We start from the raw sequence: 18,240 nt of genomic DNA, 5'->3' as shown, positions 1-18,240 counted from the left end.
CAACATGTAGGTAAAAATCAACAGATTAAGACACAGGCTATACTGCTGAACTAAGGGAGGGCTGAGAAAAACCTTTCCTAGAGCACAGCCAGTTTTCCCAGTACACCAGGCAGCATCTAGAGAATCCCAGAGAAGAGCAGTGCCCACGTGGTCTGCCAGCTCCACTGGAGAAACTGCTGTGGGTCCCACTCACCCACTGCCAGACTACAGGCTGATCACACTGACACAGCAAGCCTGGGGATCAAAAGGCATTCCCAGAAAAATATCATTTTACTGTAAAAGATGCTATGAAAAGAATGAACCCACTCTCAACCCACTCCTTCCATGCTCTACAGGGGTCTTGAGTAACACTGGTGGCAAAAGCAGGATAAAATCCGGCCAGCAAAGATTTTTAGTCTGCAACACACAAATTAGACCAAAATCAATACTAGAGGCACTGTCAGATATATTTCATTTATAAAGAATCACATGCAAATGTTTGTTTTTTTTTTTAACACAGCTTGCCTATATTTTTTTAAAATTCAAATTACAGCATTACAATATGACAATGGCAAGAATATGTCAGGATGCTGGGGCTTGTAAAAGTGAATCTCTTTGCATTTCTGCATGAAAAAATTACTGCAATTTCCCCAAACATCTAAGTTCTTTACTTCACCTGATTTCTTAAATACTACACAAGTTATCTGAAGAAAACTAAAGGCCACTGCTACCATAAAACTAAATCAGGGTACATTTTCTCATTTGCTACCAGGTAAGGGAATTCTTCTTTGTGTGATGATTATCTTGAGTGCCTGTTTAATCTCTTTCCCAATGCTTTTTGGCAGAAATCCTTACAGATGGAAGACACAGAGAACACATAAGAAAAACATGTATTTTTAAGTGCAACCACTTATTCCTTAAACAATCTATCTACCAATTTTAAATTAAATACAGGAAGATCCCATAATAAATTTATGAAAGGAAATCAGATTTCTTCAATTGGTCCAAAGCAGCTCTATTCCAGTCTTGCCTTGATTTCTTTTTTACTCTGTAATATCTGTGGATATAAACTCCACCTGCAGGTTGAACGTATCCTGTTACAAAACTACAAATAATGATTGCAAACCAATGAACTTAACTCATGTGTTTGAAATTAACTTGCATTAATTGCATTCTGCTCAGGAATACCTGCAGGACCAATGAAATTAAACAGCACCTTAATGAGTTATCAGCCTCTACCAATCTTTTGAGTCCTGACAAGTTCAGCCCAAACTGAACAGATTAATGAACTTCTAGCTGGGCCCCAGATCAAGACTATGATTTTGGATTGCAGGATCACTCACCTTCTACACTGTAAATAGGTGGAGGTGGGTGGCTGTACCAAAGGAAAAGTGAGTGTGTGTGGGGAAAAAAAACTCTTTTCTCACCTGTTCCTTAAAATGTAAGAGAATAAAGTACTGAGATTTAAGAGAGTTAGGGCTGTGACACTGAAGGGGCTGATGACAGTGATGCAATTGGAACTGGAATAGAGAATAAAAATAACTCATGAAAATGTAGCAAAGTAAAAATAAAAAAGAATAAAAAGCTACTACCTGGAGTTGTAACTTGTCAAAAAGAAGTGTGACAATGTGGCTTGATAATTCTCAGATTACTGGATTCTTTATATCTTGGGTTCTGTACCTTTCTCCTTCAACTGCCAGCCCTTCCCAGCAGTTCTTCTTCCTGACCTCACAATCCATGAATAAAACACAGCTTCAGTCTTGCACCCTGTCATCCATTCATCACTCTGCTAAGTCCCTTAGCTGGCTCCGCTTCCCAATTTATGCATCGTAAAATTCTGTACACGTTTAACAGAGCAGCAATTTATAAATAGCTTTTATTATACAAGGCAGGCTCGATGCTTAAACAGGAGGCGAGAGATATTGGCACTTAAACTTTTCCATTCTGCTGTTCCCCCCACTTTCTCACAATTAGCCATCCTCAAAGAATGTTAATAGTGATTTGTAATTATCTGTTCTCTTTGATAAGGCTACTTCTTCAGTAGTGGCCAATACATCCTTTTCATACATGAAATATCAGAGAAATGAAGACCAGGCAGTCATCTCCTCACAGTCATACATCAGCCAGAGAACCATCTGTAAACAACAAAGCAGGAATGTTCCAGTGACAGACTGAAGCCAAGCAGTGCCACTGAAACACCAGGTGAAGCAAAGGATTAGGGTATGGATTTCGCATCTAGAAACCACTTCTGTGTACCAAAAGATGACAGCCTTCTCACATCAACTATTATGGCTTCTTGCCAGAATCAATTCAAGCCTGCCACTTTCTGCACACCTGAGGGGAATAAAGCAAAAAAAAAAGGGGGCTGTCACTGAGGAGAATGGCCAGTGCTGCAGTATGCTGGAACTGACAGCCCCAGAAACAGCTTAACTCTACAGATTTGTGTTAGAGAGGTTACACAGCTTCAAGGATCTACAGGGTAGAGGCCACAAGCAAGTAGCTCTCTTTCCCTTGATTAATGTTATGCACTGATGGAATACCCTAAAATAGCTGAGTAATGAAGAAGGTTGTATGCTAATGTCTCTCCTTTAAAAGATCTTCCTAACAACCTCTTCCTCTCCTGGCTTGGTTCACTCTGATTTACCAGGTTTTGTGCAGCTATTGATATACTAGAGACAAATCTTCCCCACAGCACAACAAGCTGCAATGATGTTTTCTTTAAAATTAATCCAAAATCGAGGTTCTACAGTGAATTTAAGTAAATTATGGGGAAATATTATTAAGAAAGGTAAGAACTCAAAACACTTGCTACTCAATTACCACCTTCAATGCTACCTGAAAATATTAAAGAAAATTATTACTGCTGAGCACTTCATGACCAGCTAAAGACACCCACTGATACGAAAAGTTGACCCTGTACTTATGTATTTAAATCTTTTTAAGGTTCATAGCTCACCCATCCCTCCTTGAGGTATGATCTGACACACAGCCAAGAGGGAAGGCTGTTTAGAGCTCTAATAGCACAGAAACCCATTTGCAATTGCTCTTTTCATTTGTCCTCTACAAATCAGTCAAGGACCCAAGCTCTTGAAGAAATACTGTTAAATTGAACTCTGGTATTGCTACAATTGCTCAGCTGCAAGGCTGCACGTGGAAATAATACCCAAGGACTAAGAAACTTCACAGCATCCCATAAAAGGCTGATAAAGAAAAGAAAAATGTGCAGAGAGCCTCAGAATGATTTGTGCTGAGCCTGTCTTCACCCTGGGCTGGTGGGGAGAGCTGGGGATGCTCCGCCAACCTCCCAGGCCCCATTCTCCATTGCACTGCCCTTGCCTTGCCCATTCCTGTGTCAGCGTGCCCAGCACAGAGCACCAGGCACAGCTCAGCAGCAGCACAGGGGAAGCAGCAAGAGAGAAAGCTACTGTGAGCATCATCTCCCAAAATTCACTCTCCTCTTCAGTGGAGATAAGGAAAAGGTGGCAGGGACAACAAGGTCAAGCATCATCATGTTCCATTAAAGCTCTCACTGATGAGAGCTCAAACTCTACAGCTCTAAATTGAGCAGCTATTCATGATGTTCATTTTGGTGGAAATCAGGACAATTTTACCCATCAGAGAAAGCTTTTCCAAATCAAATAAAGAGGGACAAAACACAAACACTAATTATATTTAGGAGGAAATTTGTTACATTTAAATACATAAATCACCATGGTTGTAATAGAAAATGACTGGGCTTAGCAACTCTTTTCTAATCAGTTCCAAACTTTAGAGTGCAGATGTGCAATTCTTTCCATGAAGAGGTCACACATTCCAAAAAGGCACAGAATAATATTATTATATAGTCCTACATTACTTCAAAGCTTCGTCCCAATTTCTGTGTGATTGGCAGCACACAGTGAACAAGCTGATGCATCTGTAGTTTATTGCATTTATCAAGCTTTTGAAAATGCTCCATAAAGTCCTCATCTACAAGGAGCACAAGTCTTTAAATATTCCAATTTATTTTTTGAGTGTTTGAATTCTTTCAGGACATGTGAGAGAGGCATGTGTTTATTACTGGTCTGCTCTACTCATTATTATTGCACCCACTAGAATAAATATTTTTAACTACCCAGCAATACCTTTTGTAAAGCAGAGCACCTCAAGCACTTGAAAAGTATTAATTAGTCTTGTTATACAGAGATAATATTTTTCTCAAAAGAGATGAAATAATTTAGGAGAATTTGTATACAACAGGATTAACATGGAGCTGTTATAGCTGCTGTATCCCGAAATCTCTGTGCACTTGATAACCACCTATAATCACCTACACTGTGTTTACTTATTATTTTGTAAATGTCTAGTTCCATTTCAGAGTAATACTCTATGCATGAGACAGCCTCATTAGAAACACTACACTGTAACTGATAAAAACCAAAGGAGATGAAGTCCAAAATTCAGATTCCAGCAGGCAAGAAAGCAATAGCTGAAATTAATTCCTTACTGAAGTCCTATGACTTGAACAGAATGCAAAGTGCAGCAATTATATTCAAATACGATGAATACCATAATTAGGACTTCAGAGATAAGTGGAAATATTTTGAGAAGCAGTAGTTCAACTAAAGCCGTATTTTAAAAAGGAAGTGCTAGATTTTACTTACTATAGAACAATTGGGGGATTAACAATACTTGTATTTGTAACTGTTTATGTCTAAAATGTGCTCTTTTGGAGTCAGAAAAATAACCCTCCTTGTTGAACATGCTGCCATTAACAGCTGCTCCCATAAAGACATCAAACTTTTCTCTCTGAAGTGAGGAGGAAGTACCCAAGTGCTTGCAGGGACACCTCATTTTTCCTCAAAGACCTGTAAAGATGAGGTCTTCAATACCTGATAGTAACTTCAAAAATATCAATGAACAAGCAATGAAATCTTTCCAGGTAATATAACTGTTGTTGAGGTTATTAGAAGAGGGAATGTAGGCAGTTATTCTTCAAGTTTAAAAAATAATGCAGTTATTACAAATTTTGATGGGGAGACTGATCATCTATAAACGAAAGCCTTTCCTCACCTAATTTTCTTTTTTAAGATAAGAAAATGATTGCAGGAGAATGACACTTTATCTTTACAAGTTACAGGACCAAAAAGTCACAAGAAGCTGGAGTGATTTTCAGCTAATGTGGTACTTCTGAATGCAAGATTAACAACAGGTATTTCTGAATTTCTGAGTTCATTAGCTTTGTTTTCAAGTCGCTTCACTGTGCACTAGTACAGAATTTCATGGCAGTCATAATTTGAAGGCTGTTCATAACAACTAGCAGGAAATTCTATATCAATATCTGTCACTTTAAGCAGGGAGGACAGAATTTTCCAGTAATCTTTACTAAGTATTTCTACCAAAACAAAAGAAGATAAGAAACCTTATTCCAAGAAGTTTAGAGTTTGTCAGCCAGCTTGCAAGTCTATGTGTTTGAAACTGGCAGAGATGGTAATTCTTCTATTTAAGCCAAAGCAGAAACTAATCACATGTATCTTCCTGCCAGTATGCAGACTTTGATTTCAAAGGCTGCCCTATAAGGAGTATTCTGAAATTTGTGACAAGAACACAGCTTAGAAAGACAGAACAGAATAAAAATGAGTGCAGAGAGAGAAATAGGGAAACGTAGATTTGTCATACAGCTCTTTGAAGGAGATGATAAACACAAGCTTGAGAAAAACGCTGAAGAAAGGACTGTCAGCAGTGGGACAAGAAAATCACGTAAACATTATATTGGGTGGACCAAGCCAAGAAATGTAAAGGACTTTCCAAGAGATCAGGGACAGAAAGGTATGAAGTATGGGCACAACAAATTATGCTTCTGCAATCAAGAGGAGAGTTTGCATTACAGAAATAAATATGAAGCACTACCAGAAAGCAAAGAGTATGTGGGTGTTAGAAGAAAAGACAAAAGCACAATGTTATACAACTACAACAACAAAACCCACAAATGTATAAGCCCACACAAAACCTCATGGATCCTAATTAGACTGAACAGGGCTGACCCATAGTCCTATTTTCTTTCATATATTCAGCCAACAAACTGCAGAGAATTCCAGCAGCCAGAATTGACAGTGACATTTTAAGTCAATGAGAATCTATTTTACTCTTCCTCCCACAACACAAATGAATAGTAGTGCTAATGAAATTCCACTCCTATTAGAAATTGACAAAACACAATCCTGCATTTATCCCTTCCAGCAAAATCTGCCTTTTAACAAACTCAAACTATTCTGAAACACCCTGTGGTCACAATATGACAAAACAAAATGCCACCCGCTTCTGCACTGCCCTTCTTCCAATTAACTTGACTTTAGCAGACCAAGATAAATTTTTATCTACTGTATTTTATACCTATGGTTTTGAATGAATCATATTAACATTTACCATTTTAGTCACAGACTTTAATACAGTCTGGTTATTTAATTCACATTTGATCAACTCTTTCTGACAGAGGATCGGCTTCTATTCATTACATCAAAATAACTTGCTTATAGACAGAAAAAATCCCAACCCATATGCACTGTTTTCCAGTGCCATCTTCTTCAAATGCCAAGGAATTACACTGCATACAGAAATAAAAAGAATTGATTGGATTTTGGACCAAGGTGCAAAATGTAATCTCTGCACGTTATTATTCAGAAAAAAGAAAATTGAAACAATATTCTTATTCCTTCCCTTTAAATGAGTTCTCAGAAAGGCCAGATAACCTTTTCCTATTTAATTGTGGTATACTAGGAAAGAAGCCCTTTGGATCTCTCAATGAGAACTGTACAGAGAAATAATCTGTGTTTCAGGCAAAAATAGCTGTAATATTAATCAAGCAGGAAAGTAGAGTGGAAAATAAATTTAAAAAAAGAGAACAGTGTTATGCTGTGAGCTGCCGGTTCTCAGAAGTTAATCAGAGTGGGAAGCTCTCAGTATAACACCCCAAAAGCACTGGGTGATGCAGCAATGCTCTCTCCTCATGTGGTGCTATCCAGAAAAAAGGAAGGCAAGAGTTTTCATAGTTAAACTGAGCTGCCAGACAGTCCATTAGCCATTAGCAAGTGTGAAAAATTCCATGGCATATCTGTGTCTGCTTGACAAATTCCATTGTGAGTGAAGACCTTTTTTCCACAGGCTCTAAGTTTGTGTGTAACTCTTTCCTTCCAGCCCAGAAATACCATGCACAGCACTGAGTACAGGCAGTAGTTTTAGCTCAGCCTGAGAGTTGCCTAACACAGTATGAACATGCAAGCTCTCCCATATTAAGAGAATTCACCTTCCAGTGGGATTACAGACAGTAAAGAAATGCAGAATGGTATCTTCAAAATCCCATGAATTTTCTTATTTAGTTTCCTTCACTGTAGCTTTGATACCACCTGAATGCTGTATTGCAAATGTCATCACTTACAATAAAAATAAACAGCTACTTTAGCCATTTTGTAACTCCAGACTTGTACTCTAGCCCTTGCTTCCACTATCATCCAGCATTCAAAGCCTTTCAAATTTCATTCCAGAATTTGCCTTTAGAACCTCAAGTATCAATGCCTCTAATAGTCTTCTTCTAGCCTTAAGTACAGTCTTCTTCAGTCTTTTTGTACTTAAAAACTGGATCTACAATATCTCACCTAGTGCCTTGTCAAGCGTATTATCCCACAACTCTGCCTGACCTGAAATTCTGACTTTCCACTGAAATGGCATAAATAACAGCAACTCTTTACCATACAATATTTATATAGTAAAGGAAATAGTAGAAAAATTCTATCTCAAATACAAAGCTAGGATCTACTTCAGATCTTATGTAAAGTCTAATGGGAAAAATTACTTCCATGATGTTATTTTCAATTAAATGTCCTGCTGTGCCAGAATAGCATGACTATTTCTGAATTCCCAACAGCAAAGACTGCCATGAAAAGCCAGTGAAGCTTTGTGTCAATTACAAACTCATTAGCAAAGACCATGCTTGTATGTGCTTGGTACTATGCCACAGGTATACTGACTGCAGTCCAGCAGTCCCAAGGTCAACAGAGATCCCCATTCCACAGAAAATCATTCCAGAAACATACCACAGATATCTGAACCAATGCTTACAGCTTTTAATTACTGGTAGTGGCTAATACAGAACACCATTCCAGTATTCCTGCCTTCCAGAAAGTCTAGACTCTCCAGTTGCTGTTAAAGAGAAAAATTTGCAAGTTCTGGCATAGCAAGATCCATTATGCTGAAATTTTAAATAGGATTTTTACTGACCTTCAACTTCAGCAATTGGAAAAGAAACATCAGCCAGTGAAAGACATAAGTCAAAGGATGAGTGGTATATACATTTCCACCTGCTGGCAGAAAGGTTTACACAGCAGCAGTATGCTTCTACAGTGGTTTAAGTCTGGAATAAATCCAATAAATCAGTAGAATTTTTTTTCTCAAGCTATAAGAATAATACAAAGCAGCATTATCCTTCAATGTCACAGACACACAAAGGGTACTACAGAAAGTCTGGTTTTGATGAGGCTGCACACCTCCAGGTCTGGGGGCACAGCATTAATCTAACTGATCTAACTGATGTTTACTTACTTATGTGTTTTTTAATTAACACCTGAATGCTACCAACATGCACATCAGCTGCCTAACACTGTAAGTAATAAGCTTAAATTACTAAATGCAGAAACATCTAATGATAGTGTTAATTAGGTCCAGTACTCAGCAAAGTGTTTTCCAGTTGGATATTTATTTGAAATTAAAACGTGTTCTAAAGCAGCACTCCAAGGAATGAACTGAATTCACCACCAATGAGGTGCTACAACATGGAACTTGTTCATGTTTCTCCAGAACTCATGGTGGAAAACCACGATAAAAATGCCAAAAAAAGCCTCCATTGTCTATAAATAGCAAGAACGAACCACTGTTCTCCACTACATCAACAACTAGAGAATTTCCAAGTATAGACACCACACTTCCAAGCTCACTTGAGGACTTTTCCACACCTTGCACTCCAGGCTTTCAGATGGTGCCACTTTGGGTTCATAATCAATCAGTGGCTTTTATCAACTATAGTACCTGAAAGTTTAACTTTCAAGTCCCAAGCAGTGAAAGCTGAAAATTTCATGGAACGGGACAAACTGCATCATCTCTACTGCAGGACTGCTGAAGAGGCATGAACAGACTGGCTCACTGGTTAGCAAGCACTAACATTCTACAGTCCTTTCACAAAACTCAGTTGGAACGTTGAAATGTCTGCTTTCTCTCCCTTCTGACCTTGATGACATGTGTGACAAGGCTGTTTTCAAACATACTTCTAAACTCAGCTCCATAAAAAACCTTTTTGAAAGATATAATACTGCATTAACACATGCTGGAAAGCATCTCATCTTTGTGCTGCCCCCTGTACCTATAAATACCCTGAGAGTGACGTGCAACTATCAAACATACCAACTTTCTCCAAGAATGCTGAAAATTTTCTTTGTCACTAAATGAAGTGTAACATTTTTGTGCCAAAATATCATCCTATACATGTATATAGAAAAACATGAAAAAAACTCCCAGCAAATATTTTCACAAATCCTAGTGCCAAGAGAAGAAATGCTCAAAACAAGAAGCACTGCAATCCATTACAGCATTATGAAGTCAATCTTCTGTCAGCTGTCAGTTCAGATTCTGTACAGATATCCATCTTAAGGAGAAGAAACACTTCAGGAAAGCAAAAGAATTGCCATACAATAAGCTACAATTCAATTAAAAGAAAGAACATGCTGAAGATAATGCCAACAAAAGGATATGATAATGATCATTTTAATGAGATAAATATGCCTTCATACCCCCAATCAAAAATGCCCTGGGTCCATCTTGGCAGTGGTAGGGAGCAGTGGCAAGAAACAAAGTCTTCTTTTCTACTGATGTGGGCGATCTGAAGCTACAACAATTGCTGGAATTCAGGAAGGAGAGGAGGAACAAGCGATGCTTTAAGCTTCTGAGACAGATCAGGGCACGTTTCCCTTCTGTTCCTGACTGCACCATTCCAGGGAAACTATCCCTGCCAGAACTCTCATGGAACAACACATCTCTGCAGTTGTTCATGCATAACCCTCCAGATGGAGGAAAAATTCAGCTTTAAATCTAAAATGCAAAGGGGACTGTTTTATTAGAGTCCAAATGCTCTTGACATCACTATGTAGGTATTTTACAACCTATCTCAAAATTCAGTGAGGTCATAAGGTTTTTAACAGGAAAACCCTTTATTTTTAGTTGTGCAAGATAAAGTCTCACAAAATTCTTCCTGACAATTTCCAACACATTTCTACAGCACAGCTGCAAGTCAGTTTCAGAAGACTTGTTCTACGAACATCCCTGTTGAAGCCCAGCACCAATTTTTACATTATATAAAGCAAATAAAAAAGGCATGAAAGTTTATGATGGAAGAATAATACTGAAAGTATACAAGAAATCAAGAAAGTAGCCCAAAGCCAAAAAAAATTGTCTGTCCTCTTGTATGAAGTATACTTTTTAACACCTGAAGGAAAACTTAAAAAACAGTCACCATGGGATAGTGCAGCAGCTCAACTGGTTGCATTTCAGTTCCATCTGCATCTGGTCTGTGAGGATGTTTCTGGCTCATTAAGGAGCAGGAATTGTAATATTTTTGTAAGATAATGCTTTATAGCTTTTGTTGAATTATTTTCACCATCCAAGTTTCCTTCATCTGCTTGGAAAGGCCTTTAATGACCCTAAATAAAAGGAGAAAATTTGCCTAATATTTATGTCTTGTCAATTCTATAGAGATGTTGCTGTGAGAAGTGTCAATCAAGAGACTGGGTCCTAAAGTTTTATTCACCGTAGTTTTACTAGACCATGCCCATCTTATTCCATCTTGCCAGAGATGTCTCCACGAACACTGAATGAATATTAAGAAGGCTTACCATGACTAACAGTGAAGGCAAAAGTAGGACTCAGCACAATGCTGGAAAGCTTGTATGATCATTAACTAATGATAATCAGGTAGAGGTAAATTCTCAGGCACACAACACAGAGTCATCAGACTTAGTTTGTAAACCATGTCATGCAGAGACAAAAGTAAAACTTCCCATTTGAGATAAATAGACTTGGCATCAGATAAACCAGATAAAAATAATCTCCAAGAGCCACAGAAAAATCCCTAATTAACATCTACATATAATGTACAATATATGGAGGGGAAATTCCATTCTAAAATTATTTAGTTCAGATTTGTTTGTGCTGCAAATGCTTATAAAACAAAATGCTAACTTGGGGTAATTTGAGTATTTGGGTCATAACTTGTGCTTCCCATATGTGACAGACTCTAATATGCTCAAGTCTTAATTTAATAAATTTAACTACAGACAATGTTTTTAAGAAATAGCTTACTTGCAAGAAATATCAAGCTTATTAAGTAAGAGTTTGATTAATGTATAGTAATCCATCAATTAAGATTAATTCATCACTCTTGATCATTCCAGAAAATATGTTAGAAACCCAAAATAAGCAGCCATAAATCCACAAGCAATGAATTAGGGAAAGAAAATTAATTACAAGGGGAAAAAAAATGTTCTTAACAGCTTAAAAACACCCATTCTGGATGGCTGAGACCTGAAATCTGGCAGCCTGAACACATTTCAAATCAAGTCAACTCCATTTTGTATACTGCAAGCAAAACTGACCATTTAAATCACACAACTACAATTCTGGAAATGACTATTTAGTAATAATTTCTGAAAAGGCATTTATTTTTGATGTTTAAGAAATCTTTTTTGGGCAACCATGGGGTAGAAGCTCTTATGCCAAGGTCACTTGCAATAGCATCTTCATAGAAGGGCTTAAAAAATTCTTTTGACAGTTACTGCATAGCAAACATAGCATCTCACATTTTGAAATGTTCACCTCTGTAGAAAAAAAGCTTTTTCTTAACTGACATCTGTGAAAATGCCACTAATAATAATTAACTTTCAATGGAAAGTTGAGAACTAACACAGTTTGGAAAACTACATGTATTCAGGCGACACTTGCTCTCCAATGCAGATTCCCAGTTTACATGAGCATTAATACCTGAAAGGAAATCCTGCAGCACTCCCTGCCCTGTGAGAGGCATTCAGCTTGCTCAAATCTACTCCCACAGACAATATAATAAAACACACTGGAGGATATAATCAAAACTAGTTTTGTTCTCCGACTACCAGAGCCGCAGGTATTAAAAAACCCAATATGCTGGCACAACAGAAATGGTTACAACTTCTTTCTCTACTTAGGAAATACCTTTTTTTTTCCATAAACAAGCAGTACAATAGTTACTTAGTTTTCATGTAACCCTAACTAAAAACAGACTATTATAAGTGGTTTTTGAAAGAAAAGTCTTCACATTCAGACAGTATAATGTTACTCCCACTGAAAGCCACAGAAATGCTACTGCTGACCTCAGTGGGAGTAAGAGCAGTTCCAAACAGCCCCAACTTTCCAGATTTTCCACCACAATGTCTATTGCACAGAAATGCAATCCAATCTCATCATTAAAAGCCACAAACCAATAACCAATCAAAATAAACCTAAAATTGCTTTATAAGTTAGCAGTTTCAGTCAATGAGTTGCACTTGTAAAGAAAATGACTAGCATTCTTTAGGGCTGACAAGCAATAAATTGAAAGCACCATCATTCTGAAAATGTATGGCTCTCCTGATTAAGGGTGACATGCTCTTTAAAAGGAACACAGAGAATACCTCACTTCTGAAACAAGGAATCAGTCTTAGACATGAACTCCGTAACAAAGCCCTTTGGTAATGATAGGACAATTAGTACTGTTTGAATCTTCAGTGTATAAAAAGCAGCAAGATTTTCAAAGCTATACATTCCTTACCTTCACAAATATACTGCAGAATAAAAATAGATACATGTGTGGCATGTCTCTACAAACAGCATTTCATTTGATTGCCTTATACCTTTTTACCTCATTTTAAGCAAGTAGTGAGGCTGTGTGATGTAAGATAACATCAACTGTTCCTATTACTTTATTCCCTTTCACCCCTAAAATTATTTTCTTTTGCTCTAAATAGTTTACTGAAATACAAATTTCACCTCAGGCTGACTATTAAGAGTGAAAAATCCCCTAAGAAATCTCCCACCTTTTTTATACTGCTTAGGATATTCAGAAGCAATAGTTTTCAGTTCTGCTTGTACTGTGTAAACTGTATTCCCATCTTTTACCTAAAAGTCTACTTTCCTTTAAACAAATTTAAAAGGAGACTAATAAAAGAAATTAAAGCTTTTAGAAGTTTGAATTATTTGATCATTTTTATTCATTTAGCAAGTACAGCCATCTTCTGGTTTTAGTCATTTAAAAGAGCAGGGGTTTTTTAATTACGTTCCTTTATACCAATGTAAATTACTTTTCCTTGTGTAAGGAAGCTTCTGCCTCATCAGGTCTCAGGAATAACTTCTAAGATCAGTGAAAGTCACACAAATTAATAAATTGCTTGCTCTTTGCCTACACTGACTGTGCTGTTCTGCCACAGGCCCTTCTCCTCTCAGGGAGGCTCTGGGGCAGCAAGGCCCACACCCCACATGCCGGGGTAACACAGAGTTCAGAACTGGGCAACATCCCCTGGCACAGATTTCTGCACAGACAGCTCTGGGAACAACCTGTCTGTACAGCTGAACACAAACCTGAGGGGCTGAGAAGGGGCAGTCAGGAGGTGGGCAGTCAGTTCACCTCTTCTCTAAAAGCCATGCAGCAGCAGAACAAAACAGCTTGACAAGGCCCATTTATAGAGTTTTGGAAGCTTTATTATTAGCTACATTATATGCAGTTGATTATTTTACATTTTGATTATAACAAACATTTGTTTTTATTTGGTGATTTGATATTCCAAGCAGGTTTATTGCATATTTTAGCCATACTCAGTTCAAAAGTCCTTCTATTTGAGAGGAAGGTCACTACAGGCTATTACTATAAAAAGAATTTAGTCTTTTATCATTTTATTGTTGCCTAACGAATGTCAACTGTGAGACTGCTACTTTTTAAATCTATTTACTGTCCCAGACAATTTTGTTTTCTAGATTTCATACACACAAACACATGTAATAATGAAAGAGATATAAGCAGATATAAGAAATTTTGCCAACTCTTACCACCCTTTCAGGCGACTTGTTAGGCCCCTCCCTTGTTCATAAAGCACAACTCAGTTACGGATATCCCTGGAAAACATAAGAGGCAGATCAAACTCTGAATAAACTCTGGAACTAGGGTGACTAAAGGCTTGTTGACCTCAGGAATGAGACAACTTCCCATACAGTTCACAGCCCAAACACCTGCCAAAACTGCACTGCCATCCCTAGCTCAAAACAGCTAAATTCAAGGCTTTCATCCATCTCTAGAGTTCCCAAAATCAAAGTTCAAGGCTGAAATGTCTATCTGCTTTGAATGCTCCAGTATGTGGCAAAGTTTCTACTGACAGCTTTGTGTCATGAACTCCAAAAATTATTTGTGATTGGAATAAATATATAAATCAATTGATTAATAAATGTCCAAGTGTAGCTGCAGCACTACAATGCCAAAGCACCACTGGCCATTGACTCTTCTACTGCTGCCTACACTGGATTTCTGGGACAGTCCCACTGAAACAAGGATTCACAGCAGTGATTTCAGTAATCAATCTCACAAATAATTAGGGGTTATTTTATTGGGGGAGGTTACTGCTCTGGATGAAGGGTACTCGGCACAAGACCACACCTGAACCCAGTAACACCAGACAAAACACTCTCACCCACAAAGGATGTATGTGAACTCAGTGGGAAAAACAGCTTCTTATATCTGAGAAACTGATTTCTAAGTGATCTAAAAGATATGAACTAAACTACCTCCAGACTGTTTTCATGAAGGAAGACTTTGGGGTTTGTCCTCCAATTCCTTTAAGCAAGTCAGCATTTGACTGACTCCCAGAAATCTGTATTTTCTCCTCAGGTGTCATCATCTTCCACACTAAATTTAATGTTTCATTTCATAATTTACAAGTTTTAAGACAACACTATGTCTCAATACAGTAATTCCAGGGCCTTCAGGATGACACAATGAAAATCTAGCTAATTACTAACAGGATGCTTTATTTATCTTCAACTCTGATAAGTAAATGCTTTTAAGTGCTGCAGAACAAAGGAGAAACCATATAACAAAAATGAAAAAAAAAAAAACAAGTAGAGCACGTACACGGAAATCCAGTTTGTCACAAAATAAAATTCATTAAAAGGGTCACGTTGTTCAGAAACAGTACTGAAGGAGATGGCCTAATCATAAAAAACATCTTGAATCAGTGCAAATCCAACCTCAGGCATGAATTTTTCTCAAAAGTTTCATTTTTATTAGCAATTCGACTTTGTCTGATGAGCAACTGAATCCAGAGGTCAGAAGCAAAATCTTGCCAATGTCTGCCCTTCTAAAAGACCCTTTTTCCAAGCAAAAAATGAACACACAATTTCTTCTAAACCTAAAGAAACACAGTTACAGTAATCATCAGAAATAATATTAAACAGATATCAGTAGGGTAATACTACATATTTAAAAAATGCCACTAATAGCTTGACAAAATTTTAAAGCATAGCAACAAATCCTAAACTGCATTTCTAAATTTATTTTTAACTGAATATGTCTATCTTGTATGAGCCATTTTAAAAGCTTCTACTCTTTAAGTGGAAAACTGTGGTCTGTCAAAAAAAAAAGTAAATAATCAGTGAATTTCTTCATGATGATGTAACCTCAAGGTATTACCTGAGCTACAAATCTGGATACCCTGCTACCTACACATGCCTCTAACACCTAAGAAGAGTTCAGGAGGAAATTATAATTATCCATAACTTACATTTATGTATGTCATAACTTTTTGTCTTTTACGAGAAACTGTTCAAAAAATGTGTTTGACATTCTGGTAATTTACATTTTATTAAAAATTCATCTCTTTCCAGCATCTGAAAATGTTCATGGGAAGAGAAATTCAAGTGTACTGTGAAAATTTTTGATGAGAATAATCTCCTAATATTAAAACAGATCCCTAACTTTTTGCCATGTCATATTCTAAAAATTGCAAGGGGTGAGGATTCAGTGTGATTTTGGATATCTCTGTGCACAGCTGACTAAAACATTAGTTAAGTCAAGCAGCAGAGCAAGAGAACAAGCTTTCCAGCCTTAACTTTTTAAACAAGGTTATGAGTGCAGTCTGCCAAACTCCAGGTCCCACAAGGTCTGAGTTTCTCAGGAACCAAGCCAACCTTGAAACTACTGTAGTAGTACAAGTGCAGCAGTATTTTGAACTTAAATCAGCATCATGGCTTAACACACAACAGCAAGCAGAGAAGAAATGTTGGAAGTAGAGTCTGTCAAGAGCCTGAACAAGCTCCATCCTGCCAGACGAGAACTAACGAGTTTACACTGTGACTGAGGAAGGAGTCTCGTAATAGTTTCTTATAAATATTCAATAGACCCACCATGGCAGCAGCTCCAAACAGAGGGAAGGGTGAAGGTCTCTTAAAGAGCAGCTCAAAGCCTAAAGCAGCCAATTCTGACTGGAACCTTATGCTGAACCAATGCCAGCTGACAAGGGCATCACCTTCTATTGATGCTGAAAATGATGACTTGGTTCAAAAATTGTTTCGTTTTGCTGCCACAAATTGAACAGCTCAGGCTTTGTCCCCATGAGATGAGTAAAACATGCTCATTAGGTAACCTGCTTCCAGAGAGACAGGACTTTAAACAAAGGCTAAGCACCTTTATTTTAATATTACAAATATGTCTTTAAGGTGCTTTAATGCAGCCCAGTTGTTGAGGTGCAAACTGAGCACAGCCCTCCCAGTCCCACAACTGCCACAGGACATGTTCTCCACAGGAACATGGCTCTGGTGGAAGTTACAGGTACACGAAATATGTCCACAAAAGCACTGAGCAGACATACAGCTCAACACACTACCACAGCTCTTCAAAAGTGTGCACAAATAAAAGCAAATTTTCACTTTGTTCATCCAGTCTAGCCAGTAGGACAATTAAGAATTATTTTAGCAACTTCTTTCAGCTTGTCCAAAATATTTACTGCACATTGTTTTCATCTTCCTAGTTACAGACATGCCAATGTCAGACAATATCTGTTACAATCAATTTGGATTTTCTATCCCCACCAGCTGTCTTAAGTCTAACCAATAAAGAAATATTGAACAAAAAATGGTATGAGAGTATCCAAATGGCACAAAGATAAGCAGGCAGTTATTTCTTACTCTGAATGCAGTAACAAGAACTCCAGAGGCCAAAATGTTCCAGCTGAGCTAACTATGGCTTCCTGCTGCTGTTACCAACACGGTACTGTAGAAAAGTAATTGCAAATATTACTCACAAAGAACAAAACAGAAGCAAACAAGATAATGGAAGAAACATGTATCTCCTGGCAAAAACAAAAACTCATTAGAAGATTATGTTCAATGTAAATCAATATGCTTTGAAGCCAGCTGTATAAAGTGACAGTGGAAGCATTAAATTTGAATAAACCTCTTAAAATTCTTTACTGCACTAATGACAGAAGTTTGACCTTAAATGTTAATTTAAATAGACACAACCAAGTTGCTTTAAATCACAAATTGCAGTCTCATAAATGCAGCTGCTAATGGTGCCCTCAGACCTGCAGCCAAATCCCAGCCTGACTCAGCTCTGTCCATCCAGCTCCCCTTCACAGCCAGCCCTGGAAAAGGGAGAGCCACTGGTGCCTTATCCCCACTGGGGAGAAACAGAAAGGGATATTGTCTTGCAACCTTGGAACTACTCTCTGGTTTTTGCACAGTCGACACAGAACAGCTGAGACTGGAAATACCCTTGGATATCACCTGGCAACTCTCCTACACAAAGCAGAGGCAATTTGAGCAACTTGCTCAGGATCTTTTCCAATCAGGTTTTGAGAATCTTCAGGAACATGATCTCTGCAATCTCTGGCCAACTTGCTCCAGCATTCAATTCACACTAACAGCAAATTTTTCTTCAGTTTTGATTGAAGTAAGACTCCTCCACTTTGTACCTGTCAGCATATGACACTGTGCTGCCTGTTGTAATATTCTTGACCAGCACAAGCTGCTTAAATCAATGAGCTCCAAAAATGACAATGAGATGTATAAGCATGAAATTTATTGACCATGCCTGCATGCATTAGTAATCACACAGTATGGCCTCTGGGTCCAATAATGCAGAGAGTTGGATTCCTTCATCTTCCAATGACTGCTCTAAATTCCCCAGTC

General features: G+C 37.8%; 1 protein-coding gene across 18 annotated transcripts in view; it reads right to left on the bottom strand.

The window, feature by feature from the left end:
- ARVCF (ARVCF delta catenin family member) overlaps window positions 1-18,240 on the bottom strand; it is a 251,292-nt gene that overhangs the window by 222,520 nt on the left and 10,532 nt on the right. For 14 of the 18 annotated variants that reach the window (XM_074554654.1, XM_074554651.1, XM_074554659.1 and 11 more), the window contains one exon: window positions 14,110-14,175. The exons of the other annotated variants lie outside the window; for them this stretch is intronic. The gene's annotated coding sequence lies outside the window, so the exon portion shown is untranslated. The remainder of the gene's footprint in view (window positions 1-14,109; window positions 14,176-18,240) is intronic. 18 annotated transcript variants of the gene reach the window in all.

This window comes from Zonotrichia albicollis, chromosome 18, assembly GCF_047830755.1.
Source record: "Zonotrichia albicollis isolate bZonAlb1 chromosome 18, bZonAlb1.hap1, whole genome shotgun sequence".
Lineage (NCBI taxonomy): Eukaryota > Metazoa > Chordata > Aves > Passeriformes > Passerellidae > Zonotrichia > Zonotrichia albicollis.
This window is presented reverse-complemented; position numbering and strand designations above follow the sequence as displayed.